This window comes from Podarcis tiliguerta, assembly GCF_965153285.1.
Source record: "Podarcis tiliguerta genome assembly, chromosome: 11".
Classification (NCBI taxonomy): domain Eukaryota; kingdom Metazoa; phylum Chordata; class Lepidosauria; order Squamata; family Lacertidae; genus Podarcis; species Podarcis tiliguerta.
Genome location: NC_139544.1, coordinates 30,477,016 through 30,493,344, shown reverse-complemented (window position 1 = coordinate 30,493,344; position 16,329 = coordinate 30,477,016). Strand labels below are relative to the sequence as shown.

Genomic DNA, 16,329 nt, shown 5'->3' with positions numbered 1-16,329 from the left:
AGCTCCTTGCAAACAATGCCAAGGTAAATAAATCCACATACACTTGCGAGGCAAATTCACGTTGCCATAAATTTAATTACACTACTTTCTTTATAAATTTGGCAGTCCAAGTAGGGAATGGGTTTCACATTAGGAATTCATTAGACATATTATTTCACCAGCCATGCCTATTTGAAGTTACAGAAAGAACTGCTTCTCTAGATGTAAGACACGACAACAACAGCTCTCCTCACTCTTTTCAACCCTCATGCAAGTAAATAATATACCTTTCAATTGGTATAGCCACAAAAGTCCAAGTTGAGGGGATCAAAGGGAAGTTTGGACCTAAATACATTGTGAGAAAACGCCTCCCTTGCACCCTTCTCTAAAATAAACAAATGTGCAGCCAGAGTTAATTTCACCGAACACTTTTTCTTCCCATTTTTCACTGTTCTCTCTCTTCCTCCCCCCGCCTTCGCTGTCAATCTGTGTGCTAATTAATAGTCCCCTCGTCCCGAGGAAGTGCCTGCAACGCCAACAGGTTTCATATCACACGTCCAAAATCATCAGAAGCTCTCCGGTTAACCCATAAAGCTCTCCACTTCTGTTGATCTTCCTCCTAGGTTCCAGGGAAAGTCAATGGAAGCTCTAACAATGCAACCTGTTCAATGAAGCAACTATCTCACTCTTCCTCTTTCTAGCCCTGAACCTGACACAGGCACCGATGGAGTTCACGTTCAGAGTAACACACACACACACACACACACACACCGCTCGTGAATCAGATGAACAACTGTAGCATAAAGTTCTCGCATAGTCCACACTTTCTGACCCTTCCCCAGTTTCCCCACATTTACTTTATAAAGAAGGCTAGTCGTGAGAAGTCGGCAGATATACTTACTTTTTCTTGTTTCTTCTCGTTCCAACAGATGGGGGGGGAGGAAGGAGGGGGGGGAAGGACAGTTTGATCCTAGATCTTAGGTGAATGTGGTGGAATCTTCGGCAAGCAACAAGGATTCCTTAGTCAAAACTTCCCTTTAAATCGCAGAAAGCAGTTTCAAAGTCTCCCAAGATTTGGATCATCCCTTTCGTCATCTCTATTTATAACTGGCTTTTTAAAGTTCCACCGTAGAACACTTGCACGACTGGATTCTAAAATGGGTCCTTTTCCATCCAGAGGGGGGTGAGAATGAAGAGGGGATTTAAACAAACAGTTTTCTTTTCCCAATACAGCTTGCACAAAGCGCCAGAGTAGAAAGTGAAGTATTGTATGTGTGAGCCACTCTGCAAGTTTTTTTAAAAAAAAAACGGGGGCGGGGGGGTTGGCGAGGTCTAGCCCAGCCCTCTCTGGAAAGGAGGACGTGCTCTGAAATTCAACCAGTTTCCCCAACGCTTTTGTTGCTCGCGAACTGAAGCCCTATTGTTCGTCCATTGCCACGGTCTTTTTCAATCCCTGCTATACGTTATGCGTTGCCAGAGATAATGAATTTGCACCAAACCCTCTCCCAGCCCTTTTCTGACAGACGGAACAAATTAGAAATGTCTAGCCTAAACGGGAGCAATGGCTACATTTCCCTGTGGTGGAAGAGCAAGGAAATATGCATTTCTGCGTGGAATTCTTCTTTTCTTCTCTTTTTAAAAAACTGCCTTTGCATCAAGAGCCCGCCTTTAAAAACAAAACAAAAAACTTTTCACTTTCACGATTTTTCTTTTTAATATTTCCTTCCGAAGAACAGAGTTGCTCTCTATGCCTTCCTTCCTTCCTGCCTGCCTTCCTTTCTCACTCCTTTTCTTTCTTTCTTCAATTCTTGAGGCAACCCAGCTATTGTGAGTTTAAGCTGTTGCCTTCTTCTCTGCAAAACACTCATGGCCATCTGAGTTTTTTGTAAACTTGCTCCGTGCTCTTCCGCGGTAGGTCAGGACTCTGTCGAACTCTTGGGCTGCCTGGGCTGCCTTGGCTGCCGGTACTTCAACATCGGCTTTCTTTTCCTTTTCTTAAACGCTTTTTAGGTAAAAGCCAACGGCACCAGGCTGCTCGAGTTGATGTCTTCGGCGCATAAGGATTTGAAAGGGCACCCGTCCTCCTTACTCACAGAGGCTGGCAAGAGAATGAGCCCCAGTACGGTTCATTTGGAAGATCGCGGGTGCAGGTTGCGCCCTATACACGCAAGTTTCAGTGCAATAGGATGCGAGCGCGCGCGCGTGCGTCTGTGTCCTAGGACACGGGTGTAGGGCTGCACAACGGAGGCGGCTAGCCCCTTGTGTGATTTCGGGTGCTCAGAGTGCATACAGGAATACTGACTTGTGAGTATGGCCAGGGTGTGCTGGGGCGTTGCTAAGGATTCCGCGCCTTGGGAGGGAAGCGCTTCGGTTGGCGCGTCTCCTTCCCGACGAGGTTTGCATGTGGACACGTTTCCCCAGCAGCAGGGCTGTGTCTGAGAGGCCGTTGGGTGCCGCTTGTAGGTGTGTCGCGAGATGTCCACAGCTGCGTGTTGGAGACGTGTGTCTGGGATAGAGAGGGGGGAGGCTTGCAGGGGTGGAGCCAGGCGAAGGGAGGGGGCACAGATTCAAATGAGCATCTCGTATGGAAATATGGGCTGCCGGGAGGAGGGAGGGGGAGGACGGGGAAGCCGTTAATGAGAAACCCAAGGAGGGAGAGGCGCCGTCTGAAAGCACAGACCTTTCTGCTCTGGCAGCAACTTTCCCGCCAAATGTAGCCTAAGGAGAGGCTGTCACTCGTGTTCTCGTCAATGGCTGCCATTGCCTCCTCTTTACACACCCACCACGGCAGGAGTATTCTGGCTGTTGCTTAGCTGCCTGCCCCAGCCTAATAAAGAGCGGAGAAAGAACACATTATTCGAGGGATAGATATAGATACATCTGTATCTTGCACAGGGGCACCTCTCTCTGTAGCAACAGGGACAGAATGTTCCATGGGCTACGTATTGCTCTCCTGCACAATACGGAGCCCAAATAGCTTCTAACTGTCAAGGCTGCCTCGATATTTTAATACAAGTGAATCACTGGATGGAGGATTAAGGGGAAGGCGCTCGTTTGCCTCTTCGGCTGTCTTATATCTGGACTAGTTTCCAAAAGGCCCTGGCAGAATCGGAAGCGAATGCCATGGTGGACCACGTCGAAAGGATGGTTTGCGGGTTGGATGGTGGAAAGGGAGCCAGGTGACGCTGACTGAAGAGGGTCTTCATCCCCTCTCTCAAAAAACCCCAAAGCTGGATAGGCTCCAAGTATAGGGCCATCCTCGGGAAAACTCGACCTAGCGCTTGCGAATCAAATAATACTATTGTTGTGTTTAACAAGAACGAGAAGGGATGACAGGCGAGGGGACGGGGAAAGCAAGATTTCCAGACATCCTTCTCACCTCCACCACGCCGCACACCACTTCTTTATCTCCTTTTTCTTCCAAAAATAAAAAATAAAAAGTCCAGTGCAGAATTGACTGCAGGAATCCGAGTTATCCTTACATTCAGTCTCTGGCTGCAAACCAGAATACAGTAAAGCCAAAAGAAGACCATGTTCAAGGTTGACTTCGGCATCTGAGCCCGCAGAAAAACTGTATGATGATCAGGTTGAATTGCCAAAGGTTACAAGTTCACAGGTGATCTAGCTACAGCCCTGTGCGTTTCCTAGTCGTCCTCGCCTTTCTCTTTTCCTTCCTTCGTACTTACAGGGGCCATGAACGCCTCCTCTCTCCCTCTTCTCTTTCACACTCCTTCCTCCTCCTCCTCCTCTTTGTGTACATACGTGCCATCGGCATTCCCTTCACACTGCAAAACACCACCGCTGTACTACGCAACACACGTAGGCTGGCGTGGTGAGTGGCACATACATGGCTGGCTATAGTCCTTCTCTGAAGCCCCTGATCTTCTGGAGAGGAGAAGCAGTCTCTGCACCCCCACTTTTGTATCACCACTTCAGAGAGCTGTGCATTGGGAGGATGAGGGGAGAAAAATAGGTCTACTGGGGACATCTCCCCTACATGCATGCATGCACACACACACACACACACACACACACACACACACGTTGCATTTGCTTTCTTGTTATCAAGAGAGGGGATATATTGGGAGGCGGAGGGGTTATGCAAATGTTTATTTTGTTAGAGGGAGATGCTGCCAGACTGGCACAGTGCTGTACAAGGAGGCAGAGAGAGCTGGCGATATCTGACTAGGAGTCTTCACCGGGTCTTTGGCTGTCTCTTTGCATCTTCCGGTCGTCTCCGCCGTTTCTGTTTGCACAGCAGCAGCAGCAGCAGCTACTGCTCTCTCGCATCTCCCTCTCCCTCTCTCTCTCTCTCTCTCTCCCTCCCTCCTCCTCCTCCTCTCTCCCCCGTTTCTCTCGCTCTCCTCCCTCCTTCTCCGCTTTCCCTCATCCCAGCTTCACGTTCAAGGTTTAGCAGCGAGGTCACGTCCATTGACGTCAGCTCGAGTCTTACTGTACGTCCGGCTACATTTACATACATCAAGGAAATTAGGGCATTAAAAAAATATGCAAATCCTGCCGCTTGAAGAAGAGACTGTAGATTCCCGGAGCGATCGCCTCCTTTCATTGAAGATTTTAATTAAAGGAACGCAAAAAAAGAAGAAGATGATGAAGAAGGGCGGGGGTGGGAGAGAGAAAAAGCTGAGCTCACCAAAGCAAGCCTTTCGTCCTAAAACAACAGCAGCAGCAGCAGCAACAACTGCCCCCCTCTCCAAAAAAACCAAACCAAACAAGCAAAAGCCCAAATGGCCAAGATCTGCTAAAACATGGGGGGATGAGATTCCTGCCGATCGGCTCCTGGCGCCAACCGAGGGAGCCGGCCTGCGCGCAGCGCTGCTGGGAGAAGAAGCCGCAGAAGCCGAGCAGGTTACCCGGAGGCTCCGGCACAGCCCAGACGTCTCTCTCTCTGCATAATCAACGCTGCGCCATTCTGCTCTCCTCCTCCTCCTCCTGCTGCTGCTCCGGTTGGCTCCAGCGGGTATTATTTTTCATACTGATGCATATGTAAAGGTAGATTTGCATTTTTAAAACATTTACTGGAAGTTACGGTCTTTGGATTGCCTTTCTCTCTCTTTTCTTTTCTTTATATAAACAAAACATTTTTTAAAAAATAATATTTTTTGTTTGTTTATGATTTGGCAATACCTCTGTTCTGCCGTGTCGCTGCTCTATAGATGGAATTTTGCTCCCTGCTTCTTCCTTTTCCGTAGGGCTTACAAAATATGTACCGACATTGTTCCTAACGCATTTTTTTTTCAAGCGTCAGGAGCCTCTTTAAAAATAAAAAAAGAAGAGAGGTCGGTTGGTTGGATTTTTATATTAAAAAATATAATATATACTTGCATGCTATGTTGATCGACGATAATGGCAGCAACCGGAGATTCAAAAGTTTGATTAGTAACCTCATCATGAGCAATATAATAAAATAGAGGGCGGAGCAAATCCGAAGCTTGCATAATAGGGACAGTTTAAAGTGCTGTAGGCTGCCTTGTATGAACATTTATTTCTGTTTTGGCTCCAGGAACCTTTAATTTTCAAATACGCTCTTTAAAAATGTGCCCAGACCCAGGTGAGGGAGAGCTTTATCTAAGGAAGACATTTTCAACCATGTTGTATGTTCTATCTTAGCTGCGGTACATTAGTAATGTATTGCATTTCGTTTAAAACTTGCTTGGCTTAAAGCCAAGCACCGCTTTACTGAGCGACAATGCATTTGATATGCTGTTTCAAATCAGTGTCTATTATGCGAATGCTTTTCTGTTTGCTCGAAAGCCGAGGGGCCTAGATCTACCTTAAAATATTAGGTTATTTCAGAGACATTTTATTTGGAGTTCGGGTTTTTTTTGTTTTTTTGTTTTTAAATAGTTCGATCCTGTTTACAAATAAAACATTTCCTTCACCCTCTCCCTGTAATCTATATACGTCTTTAAAATAACGCAGGGTTCACACCCAAAAGAACAATGAACGCACACTTACATCACATACCTATTTAAAGCCAAGTAAGCCAAAGCACATGCATAGGTAATTAGGCACAGCATGAATGACTTACCTGCACACAGGCACAGGGTGAAAGTTAACTCTCCTCAAAGCCAGCCATGCATATGTTTTGAGAAAGGCTCAGGAGAGCAATTTTTCGTTTTTGTGGTATGCAGCATCTATTTCCCCGAGCTGCTCACTTTAGTTCTTTGAGCAGTCTTATGGCATGTTCAGCCCTACCTCCATCTCCAGTTTTACGTGCCCTACACTAAAGTGCTCATATGATATGTCACCCAATAAAAAGTGGTCAGATGGCGACACGTAAAACATTAAAGGGGGGCACCAGACACTCTTCCTCCATTAGGTTAGTTCTTACCTATATATATCCAGAGAGAGAGAGAGCGCGCAACAATACATTTAGGTGAGTATGCTCGCCACATGCCATATATATATATATATATATATATATATATATATATATATATATGACTCCATATATATAGACTCAGCTATAGAGAGAGAGAGCCTATATATATATGGCTCCAGTAACAGCACCGACAGCCAGTCGACTTGGCCATTTACATAGAACATTGGGGACACCTCGCTGATTGAGACAATCCCAACCTCCTCGAGTGACTAATTAAACCACGTGAACCATCTGAGCTGGCTATAGCTCTAGTCCTGCAGAGATCTAAAGAGGATCGCCGCACACGAAGCATACATACGTGGGAGTAAAATATGTGTCCATTCAAGGAGCAGATCTGTTATCGCAGGCATCTGCTTGGGCGTCTACCCCATGCCTACAAGTGCACTCTCTCTCTCTCTCTCTCTCTCTCTCACACACACACACACACACACACACACCTCGATCTAGGTGTCGTTATCATGCTTAAGTCCCTACCGAGGTCCATGCGATGTCTTGCTTCCTGCTAACCCCAGCTCTCTCCCGTTCCCGCTGGCGGCTGCTGCTACCCTGGGGTCGACGGCTCCGTGGATGCTGTCGCTGCAAGAAAGGTGCAGAGTGGCGTCCGCTGCCTTCGGTGCCCGTGCTCTGTCCGAGCTTAGCTACTAGCTGCTAGTCGGGAACCCACTCCAACACACAAGCACACACACACACAGGCACACACGCGCGCGCCCCACACACCTCCGCCCCCTGCCCTGCTAAAATTACCATATGGAGGCCGAGTCCCTGCGAATCGCAGCACCAGCGGGCGGCGTTTGAATGAGCCTCGCAATCTGCACAAATCCCAACTCCTTCGCACGCTGCTCTCGCTGTGAAGGCCACTTCCACGGCCCTCCTGCATCTCGCAGCCCCTCCCCTCTTCTCCTCGTCTCCCTCTTCGCCCCCACCCACCCCATCCCACCCCACCCTCAGCACCTCAAGTGCCTGGGCCCCAGGGAGATCAAGGGACAGCTGCCTCGTCTTGTGCCACATGCCACGAAAACGCGAAACATGACGGCGCGAACAATAAGTAGAGAGTCGCCCACGACCACCATTATATCGTATCGCACATTGCTCTCCTATAGGATTGCACCCCAAATACACAGCGATGCGATGCCCATGTGTAAACGTTGGATAACGACCACCCCGTTCATAATAACCCCTCGTGCCAAGTCTTATATAGCCAGGGACCACTTTTTTTCATAATTTAAGCACTAGCTCAGAAAAACAGAAAATGCTCCAAATAATATTTTCTTCGTTTCAATTTAGTGGGATGTTTAAAACAAAAAAGCAAATTCATTGCTTTTATCTTTCTCGAGGTCCTCCGCCCTTTAAACCTGCAATACGTATTCGCAAGACACGTTCGATATGATGAGACACGTATAGAAACACTTCACGTTTGAAAACGTGCAAATTTTAGGATTCTTTAGATTTTGCAAAGTGGGAGGGTGTGGTATATAGATCTGGAAGTAGAACTTTAAAAACAACAACAACAACAACAACAACAACCACCACCAACACAGCACATTCGTAGCCCACACCGTTGTTTGCACGCTTTTAAGAACAATTTCCACTGAAATGAGATACATTCCGAATGCAAATGCACTATGCCAATCATCTCCAATTTAGCTTAACATTTCTCTCACGAATCCTCCCCTCCCCCCTTTTCAATTCATAAATTGAGATCGAGTCTTGTGTAAAAGGCACGGTTAAAACACCTCGTGGGGGGATAAGGATTCTTCCTGAAAGATTACAAAATAAATAAAATCCCAGCCCAGCCTCCTGTTTATTAATAATCTCTTGCATGACATCTCAAGGCAGAAGGCAAGAGGAGATGGGGGTAGAGCTTTTAATAGTCTGGAAATGAATATGGATTTCAGATAATTGAGAACTAGTTTTCCGTAGAGGATGAGGACTGGGGAAAGGTGTGTGTGGGTGTGTGGGTGTAGACGTGGGCAAAGCTCTTTGTTATAAAAGCATTTAGGTGAGTCAATAACACTGAGAGTATTCAACACGGTTAAGGTCAGGCTCACATGCGTAAAGTAGCCAATGCGGATTTGATTGCAGCCCAACATTTCCAGAAGAAGCGTCAGCCCACATATTCCCCCAGTAGCAGAGTAGTTTTATTTTCTGAATCTGGGTAGGGTTTATTATTATTATTATGGTTACTTCTCCCTAATTCAGCACCGGGTTTTATAATTTAAACATTTCTAAAATCTGATGTGATCTGTTATTTCCTTGGTTTCTCATTAGGCCCTTTTCTCTCTCTTACCAATTGGATGGTTGGCTGGAAGGAGGCAGCGATTATATTGTACAGAGACCAAGTTAAAATCTGGATGTAGCTGGCGCACGGGGTGGGGGGCGGACGGTGATCCCCGACACTGGATTTCTCTCGCTCGGCCCATCCATTGCTTGTGCCCATTTAAGTAGAGGAAGAGGCCTTCCAGAAAATGCCTCAGCTAAACGGACACAACTTTCGCGCGCCCCGTCCTGGTAGGATGGTCAAGTGCGAGAGGTGAGCCAGTGCTGTCTGTCACTTTGAGGCTATTTGCAGCCTTAATGGATCCCTGGAGGGAAAGGACCAGGCAGAGCATTCCTTGCCCCTGAATGGCTCTTGGCTACCCTATTCTGGCCAGCGGGGGGACAGCGACACCTACTGGCTGCCCACACAAATCCAAAGGGTGGTGGGAAGGATGGAGGGGGCGAGTGTATTTGAATAAAAGAAGCGTTTAAACAGCTAAGATCGCGCTAGTCTCCCTGATATAACATCTTCAACAAAGAGGGGGGAAAGTGGGGGTGGGGAACCCAGCACTTGTATTTAACACCTTCGCAACTAGATTTCAGCCACTCTTAAAATTCCAGGAAACACAGCCCTAGCACAATCATCCAAATAGATAGCATAGATAGAGAGATATAACCACAAATAACCACCAACGCTCAGGGAGACTCAATGGACTGTAATCGTGCAATACTGGGTCTTCCAGAACTAGTCTTCTCTGGGGAAGCAAGTAAACGAATCAAAACTCCAAGCTAGACCACTGAACGCTGACAATCCTCTTCTTTAAACGATAATCATAAAGGATTAGGTTAATCCGAAATTAGAAAGCAATTAGAAATCCTTAACTGGGCTCTCTTACGAAGGCAGGAAAGGACGCCGTGGATGCGCAGAGCCGGGAGCACTGACTGCCCACAGAGCTCGCCTGCCTCGCTCCTTCCCCGTCGCCAGGCCCACGATCTGGCCAGGTAGACCCTCTGCCGCTGCTCTAGATGGCTGGGGAAGGGGGGGAAGGGAGGAGCGACTTTCCCCTTTAAAAATATATTTCCCCTGAGGGCTTTTTGAATGTATGATGACTTCTTAGCTCGCTGACAGAGGCGGCACTGTTTCACTAGCCCGAGGAAGGTAGCATTAAGGGACAGTATCTTCCCGCTCTCTGCTAGGAGGCAACTTCGAGGTTCCCTCATTGGATCTTTTTGAGCGCCCCACCACCACCCCGGAAAAAAAGGGTCGAGCTCGTCTTTGAAAGGGGAATCCTTAATTTTAGGGACAGAAAGAGCAGCGAAGTAATTGGGTAGACAAAAGGAGGCTTATAATAATACACAGGACTTGCAGCAGGTAGCTGAGTACCTATGCTTGGAACAAGAAGCCATTTCGCATCTATCTTTAACAACAGTTAATTAACCGTGTGCGTGTGTTTAAGAGAGAGAGAGAGAGAGAGAGAGAAAGTATATATTATGTCTTGGACACCTATTCATAAATAAATATTTTTCATTTATTCTTTCCTTTTTTACACCTAGGGCCATTAAAAGAAATAAATAAAAGAAACAGGGATAGGAGAAAATTAAGTTTTGTTGCAGCCGCAGAGAGCTGGGTGGGTCAATTTTTATTTTTATTTTAATTTGCGGCTCTTCTTGTTGTTTGTTCTTGCATGTCAAAGGTTGGAGTCCTCGGCAATCTTACTAGGAAGTAAGTACCACTGAAAGCGGTCCAATGTACTTCCGAGGAAACACGCGCGGCGTTGCGGCACATGTATTTAAACGTGGATTTCTCCACCCGTTATACGACACTGAATTTCCTAGAATAAGGCTAGGGCGTCATTTAACCGCAATTCTCCAAGGCAGATGTAGTGCCAATACGTGCTTTTACTCCCTTCTGGACATACCTAAACACACTGACTTGGCCCGCGGGGGGGGGGGGAGGGAGAAATGGAAACGGTTGCAGTTGTTCTCGGCCTGGTCCACAATACAGTCCCAAGCAATTCTATGCACCGGAGCTGATTAAGTCTGGTGTCTGCCATAGAGCGCAAACTGATTTAAATCCAACAATTTCGGCTTAGCTTGGTTGTGTGGATCATACTGACTCAGTCCTTTCCTTCCCCTCCTTTCTAGTAAGTGTAGAAAACTGCTGTTGCTATGCTTGCTTTTAAAACAAAATAACAATGGCAATGGCAATATCATTCGGGAATTAGCGAATGCAGTTATTGTAATATGCTATACACACATTAAATTAAAAACCCACTTGCGAATGTTTAAAATAAAAGACTGGTCTTTCCCTCACATTTTAGGTATTTTAGCACTACCAGATTGCAACTCTTTTCTTAATTGCCTGCACGAATCCTTAAACGGAGAGAACGGTTTCCAGACAATTTATACATTTCCTCTCTTGTTTTTAAGATACAGATTGAACAAGGAAACGCAGGTTAGTCAGTGGCACTACGAATCGGCCTGACCTTTTGTCCTAAAATGCCATCTTCAAAATCCACTCCCCCCGCCCCGGCCCCAATCTGGTCGTCTTCTGTCCACGCTTTTTGAGTGCTAATCAATGAAAGGAAACAAGCCGATTAGTCCAAAGCTGACAGTGTGCAGAGCTCTCTCTGCTGGCGCTAGTTCTGGAGATGCGGTGGGCCTATTGCATAACTCCCTGGGAGTGGCCGGCTCTGCAGCCATTTTCAAAAGGTTCCCCCTCCCCTCCCCAGCCTCATTAAAACATCTTTGCACAGTCCGCCCCAGAAAAAAAAAGTCAATTCCCAGGCTAAATTCTGCCAACAAAATTTGGCACACCAATCTACTTATCAGCTAATCCAGAATACTTGAGGCTGCATCCCGATCGCAAGCACGCCCATTTGGAAGTAAATTCCCTTAAAGGTCAACCGGGCCTCTGATTGGTATTACAGCATTATAGTAACTATTACGTTTGTTTGGCCTGGCATCTGGGAGCACATTTTCTGACAAGTTCAGCTGGAAGTGTATCCGCCACTGCCGAATGTATTTGGAGCTGCACTTAAACGAAAGTAAAGACAGAACTCCTAAACTGAGGCCTTTGGTTAACTGGCCTGTGGATCGCAATCTTCCACAGCCCAGTTAAGACAAAACAATTTCATTTCTCCCCGAATCATCATCATCATCCCTTAGGAGATCCACAGGTCTATTAACAAAGCAGAAAACAGAAAAGAATTAATATTTAGAATTAATATGGAGAAGGATCAGGCCGGCTTAGAGCTAATATCTGAACTGAGGATAGATTTTATGCAAGAGCTAATGCGGGGTGGTTCAATGGAACCCGCTTGGCGGCCAGCTCTCTTTGCCCAAGAGTTGGATGAAGCTGGAGGCCTTTGGTAATGGTTTGTCTGCTTGCTCCCAGTGCCAGGCCCCGCCAGTGCGGAAGCCAGGACCCAAACCAGGCGAGAACTGGTCTCCTTTCCCACGAAGCCCATTGTCTTCACACCTGTGAGCCAACAAGTGCCAACCTTTCCAGCGTCACTGCAAACGACATTCCCTCCGTAAACAACACACCCTGAGAAATAGCCTCCTCCTCCTCCTGTTTCTTTTTTTAAAAAATAAAGAAATGAATTGGTCTCGAACACCGCCTGGCCTTTTCGAAGGGCTGTCATGCCACCTCAGATCCCCCTGCCTCGGGGGTAAGTGCGTCACTTCCATCGCTGACCCCAGTAATGGCAATAAATGCCCACAGAAATTCCCAAAAGGCCTCGGGAGTTCAGTTTGGTCGAGTTTTTTTTTGTTTTAACCCTATAGGTAGGTTGCCACCTGATGATCGAACTTCGGGATCTATTTGTATTCGCATTAGCATGAGTATTTATCCCCTCCCTCTTCTGCAGAAATAGCTTCGTTAACAGCAAAGAAATGGAAAGGCGCTCACATTCGCTCGGGAAGAATCGAATAATAATAGTACAGTAATGGTAAAATAATGTCAGCCAGCTAGTCCTCAGCGTTCTAAAGTCCCCGCCCCCTCTGGGATTCTAGAGCGGATGAGCGGAGCTCTTGCCTCAAGGGTGCAAAGCGCGGGAAGGAAAGGAGCGGGAGATGGCGACCCGCCGCTCCTCCGCTTCGCCCCTCTTCGCCCGCGCGGCTGAAATGGTCGGCGTCCCGTCGCCGCCGCTCCCTCTCTCCCTTCTGTCTCACCCTCACGAGTTTCCCCTCAGGAGCCAGGAGGACGCCGAGTCTTGCTCGGGCTGGCGCCACAGCAGGGCGAGAGGGTTCGCTTCCCGCCGCCGCTCGCTCTCCCTCCAGCTCCCCGTAACTCACCTCAGCAGCGGCCCTATGAGCAGCGCAGGCGTCGGCCAAGGCGCTCTCCCGAGCTGGCGGCCTTCGCAGGCGTCTCCTCAGCGCCTCTCTCGACGGCACCCCGCCCCCCTGCGCTTATACTTGTGACTGACTTTTGCGAACCGAGCGCTGTTCATTCAGCGCGAGCCAAGAGCCCGTGTGCGTGTGTGCGCGCGCGCGCCTGAAAGAGAGCGAGGTGGAGCGGCTAGGGGAGGTGGCTTTGGGGCTGCCCCTTAACTGGGCTGCTGGGACGCGACGCCCCCTCCGTAGCCCCCCTCCCCTCCAGGACCAAATAGCGCTCGCGGAAGGGCGGGGCGGGTTGGGGGAGAGAAGGGAAACCGGGCGAGCCGCCTCAGCCGGCCAGTTTTAACGCAGGCGCGAGGATTCGGGAAGCCACGGGAAGCATCCGGGCCTGTCTAACGAAACCTCAAAGCACCCCCACCAAGTGCCAGAAGGGGCTGTGACACATGTCCTTCGTGGAAGTCGACTACTCAAGTCCCACTGAAATAACGGGACTTACTGTCAAGTCAACGTATTTGGCATTGGGGGCCTTTAAAATGGAGGTCAGGCTGGCAGCAGGCAGTGGCGAGCTCTTCCCGCCAACAGCTCGCCTTCCGGCCGTTGTTTTTCCCACGCTGCGTCCTGCGTTCTCAGGCAGCTTTCCTCAGTGAGGCGCGCCAACAAACCCTTCGGACAGATTCGGTTCCTTTTTCTCCCTCCACCACAGCTTCCCGTTTCAGTCTCTACTTTGTTTTTCTTTTTCAGGAAGTTTTTTTTAATAAGAACAACCCCCCTCCATCTTTTTAGACTCGGTCTCTTCCCTCAGGCCAAATTGCCTAAAACTCTCCCTGTTAGTCTGTGTGAGCGAAACCAACGGGAATCCGCCTCAGGGACCAAACCAGCCTGGCGTCGTCGCGTTTCCCATTCCCTCAGGGTTTCTTCTCGCCTACAGGCGAGGCTGCTTCGAATCTGAGGGCGGCGTCGCGCAGCTCCTGCCTAGACTCGCGTCTCCCGCCTTCTCCACACACACCTTCGCTTCCATATCCTGCCCATGCCGACATTTCCCCTGGGCGAACTCGCTCTTTCTTTCAGCCCGGGGATCTTTATCGCCGAAAGAACTGGGTTCGAGAGAAGGGATCCTCGCCTGAGTAGCGAATGCGTAATAGCACAGTCGTGTTGCGGGAGATAGCCTAGTCGTCCCCCCCTCCTAGCTCATTTCAGTCCTGGATTTATTTTGCGCATAAACTAGATTCCTTTCTCGTTCCAGAGCAGACAACCTGCCGAGAGACATTCTCCGAGCCTCCTGCTTCAAGGAGCGCGCGTTTTTCAGACTCTCACACCCCTTCCCCCGTGTCCCCCAGACTTGCTCTGGACCTGTTTTAGGTAGGAGGGTCTTCGGGCGAGTCTGTGAGCCCCGAGAAAACCCATTCGTCACCTTTCTTCTCTATCCTGGAGGGAACCAAATGGGTGGCGGGGGAGGGGGTGAGAGATGAATGGGTCTCTCCCAAGTTTAAACCCGGGAACAGAGAACGGCCTCAGAAGCGGGAGACTGGTTTCTCGCGGATGTGGCCAGTTCAACTTGAGGGCCGGATCGGAGCCTGAAGGAGGAAGGAAACCATCGCTTCGAAGGCTGGCGTTGTGCCCCTAACATGTCCGCTTAGTAGCGCCCTTCTCCTTCCCATGGATGTAGCCAATCAAATAAATCAATTACAAATAATAATTAACTAACTAACTAACTGAGGTTCTCCACCCCCCCCCAACAAAGAGCCTAGCTACGCCTATGCTCCTTCCACTGCCTCGATTGCTGCATCCTTGAAAGAGAAATGTGGCATTAAACTCGAGAAGTTCACCTAGGATCGCAGAATTAGCCGTTTCCCTGAAAGGAAAGGTGTGTACGCAAGACAAATGTCAAAGATTCGCACTGTATCCTAAGGATTTCTTGTGCGCACAGGTTGATCTCTGAATGGAATTTCGTTTTCTCTCTTCCTCTCTCTCACACACTTTTAGAAAGCCGGCACAAAAGCCTCGCCGTTGTAGACACGCTAATTGCCTTTTTGATTTTCTGCATGAACTGAAAGTGAGCGGTGCTTCTACAGAAGACTAATAGGCATTAAAAAAAAATACCTGCGCGCGCGCACACACACAACACGGTACAGCTTACATTAGTTGACTCAGGCCTCCTTGAAAATAACCCCCTTTCTGCAGTTGTAATTGTTACATCTACAGCAGTCTGTCCACAGTTTACACAAGATCCGATGCAGCGGGATAATCCTCTCCTCTTTTAATGCAAACTCTGCCCCAGTATGATTGGGCAGATAATATTTAACTGGTGCGCCGAGCACAAGGGGGAGACGGTGGCTGGCATGAAGTTATGTAAGCGGTATTATGTGCCGGAGCGAGGGCTTCGTAAATAGAGATGTGAACACGTGCATGATGGGAGATATGACGATGTGCTTTACATTCAAATTCTAAACATATTTACACGGGTGGGGTGGGGTTTAAATGGATTTTACTTTCAGGCAAACGTGCGTAGAATTGCAGCTTTAGTATTTCCATCGTCTTGGATTGAGTTAGTGAATTCGCCTGCCTCAAATTATAGAGTGGCATTTACAAGACACTGTATTGAAGAACTTCGTCCCTGGTCCTAAACGCAAGGCTTGGAAGTAAGTGTTAAATCAATGCGACTTCCAAGTTGTGTGTATAAAGACAGAATTGTTAAAGTCGAGAGAAATAAAATGTGTTTTCTTTTTATAAATGCCGTGAAACAAAATGACTTTTTACTAAGAAGTCTCACAGACACAGCATATTTTAACAGAGACCATTTATAACAAACACGTGATTGGCACTTCCATCCTAAACACAGCTGGAAGTAATTCCTATTGATCTCAAGTACGTAGTTGTAATATAATATTATTTATTATGCCTATGAAATCTATTATTTATAAGCCCTCAAGGCACTTCATTTATTTTATCTGGTCAGTTAATCACATTTTAAGTCCCATTGATTTCAATGGGATGGATGTTCAGCCCGATCCTATGGTTGCTTACTCTGAAGTAAGTCCTATTGTCTTCACTGAGGCTTATTCCTAAATGTACACAGGATTCCCGTTTATTGGGAATAAGTTCCATTGAACTGAATGGGACTTCAGAGCAGACATCCAGCCATAGGATCTCTCTATCAGGCGTATGTTGTAATAACTCAATAATCTTTTACTAAAACATAAAACTCCCCTATAACCTTATACAGTTGTTTCTTAGTGCCGTGGTCCTAACACGTTCCAGATATCCCCCTACCCTATTTTATTCGTTTTATACCACTGATGTGTCAAACTTGCGCTGCAGTTCTATTACCTGTGAGTACACCCACTGGCTAC

At 47.7% G+C, this 16,329-nt stretch overlaps 1 long non-coding RNA gene across 1 annotated transcript in view; it reads right to left on the bottom strand.

The window, feature by feature from the left end:
* Positions 1-13,157, bottom strand: part of LOC310660074 — a 122,494-nt gene extending 109,337 nt beyond the window's left edge. The window contains exon 1 of the long non-coding RNA XR_014503122.1: positions 12,938-13,157. This is a non-coding gene — a long non-coding RNA (uncharacterized lncRNA). The remainder of the gene's footprint in view (positions 1-12,937) is intronic.
* Positions 13,158-16,329: the final 3,172 nt, after the last annotated feature.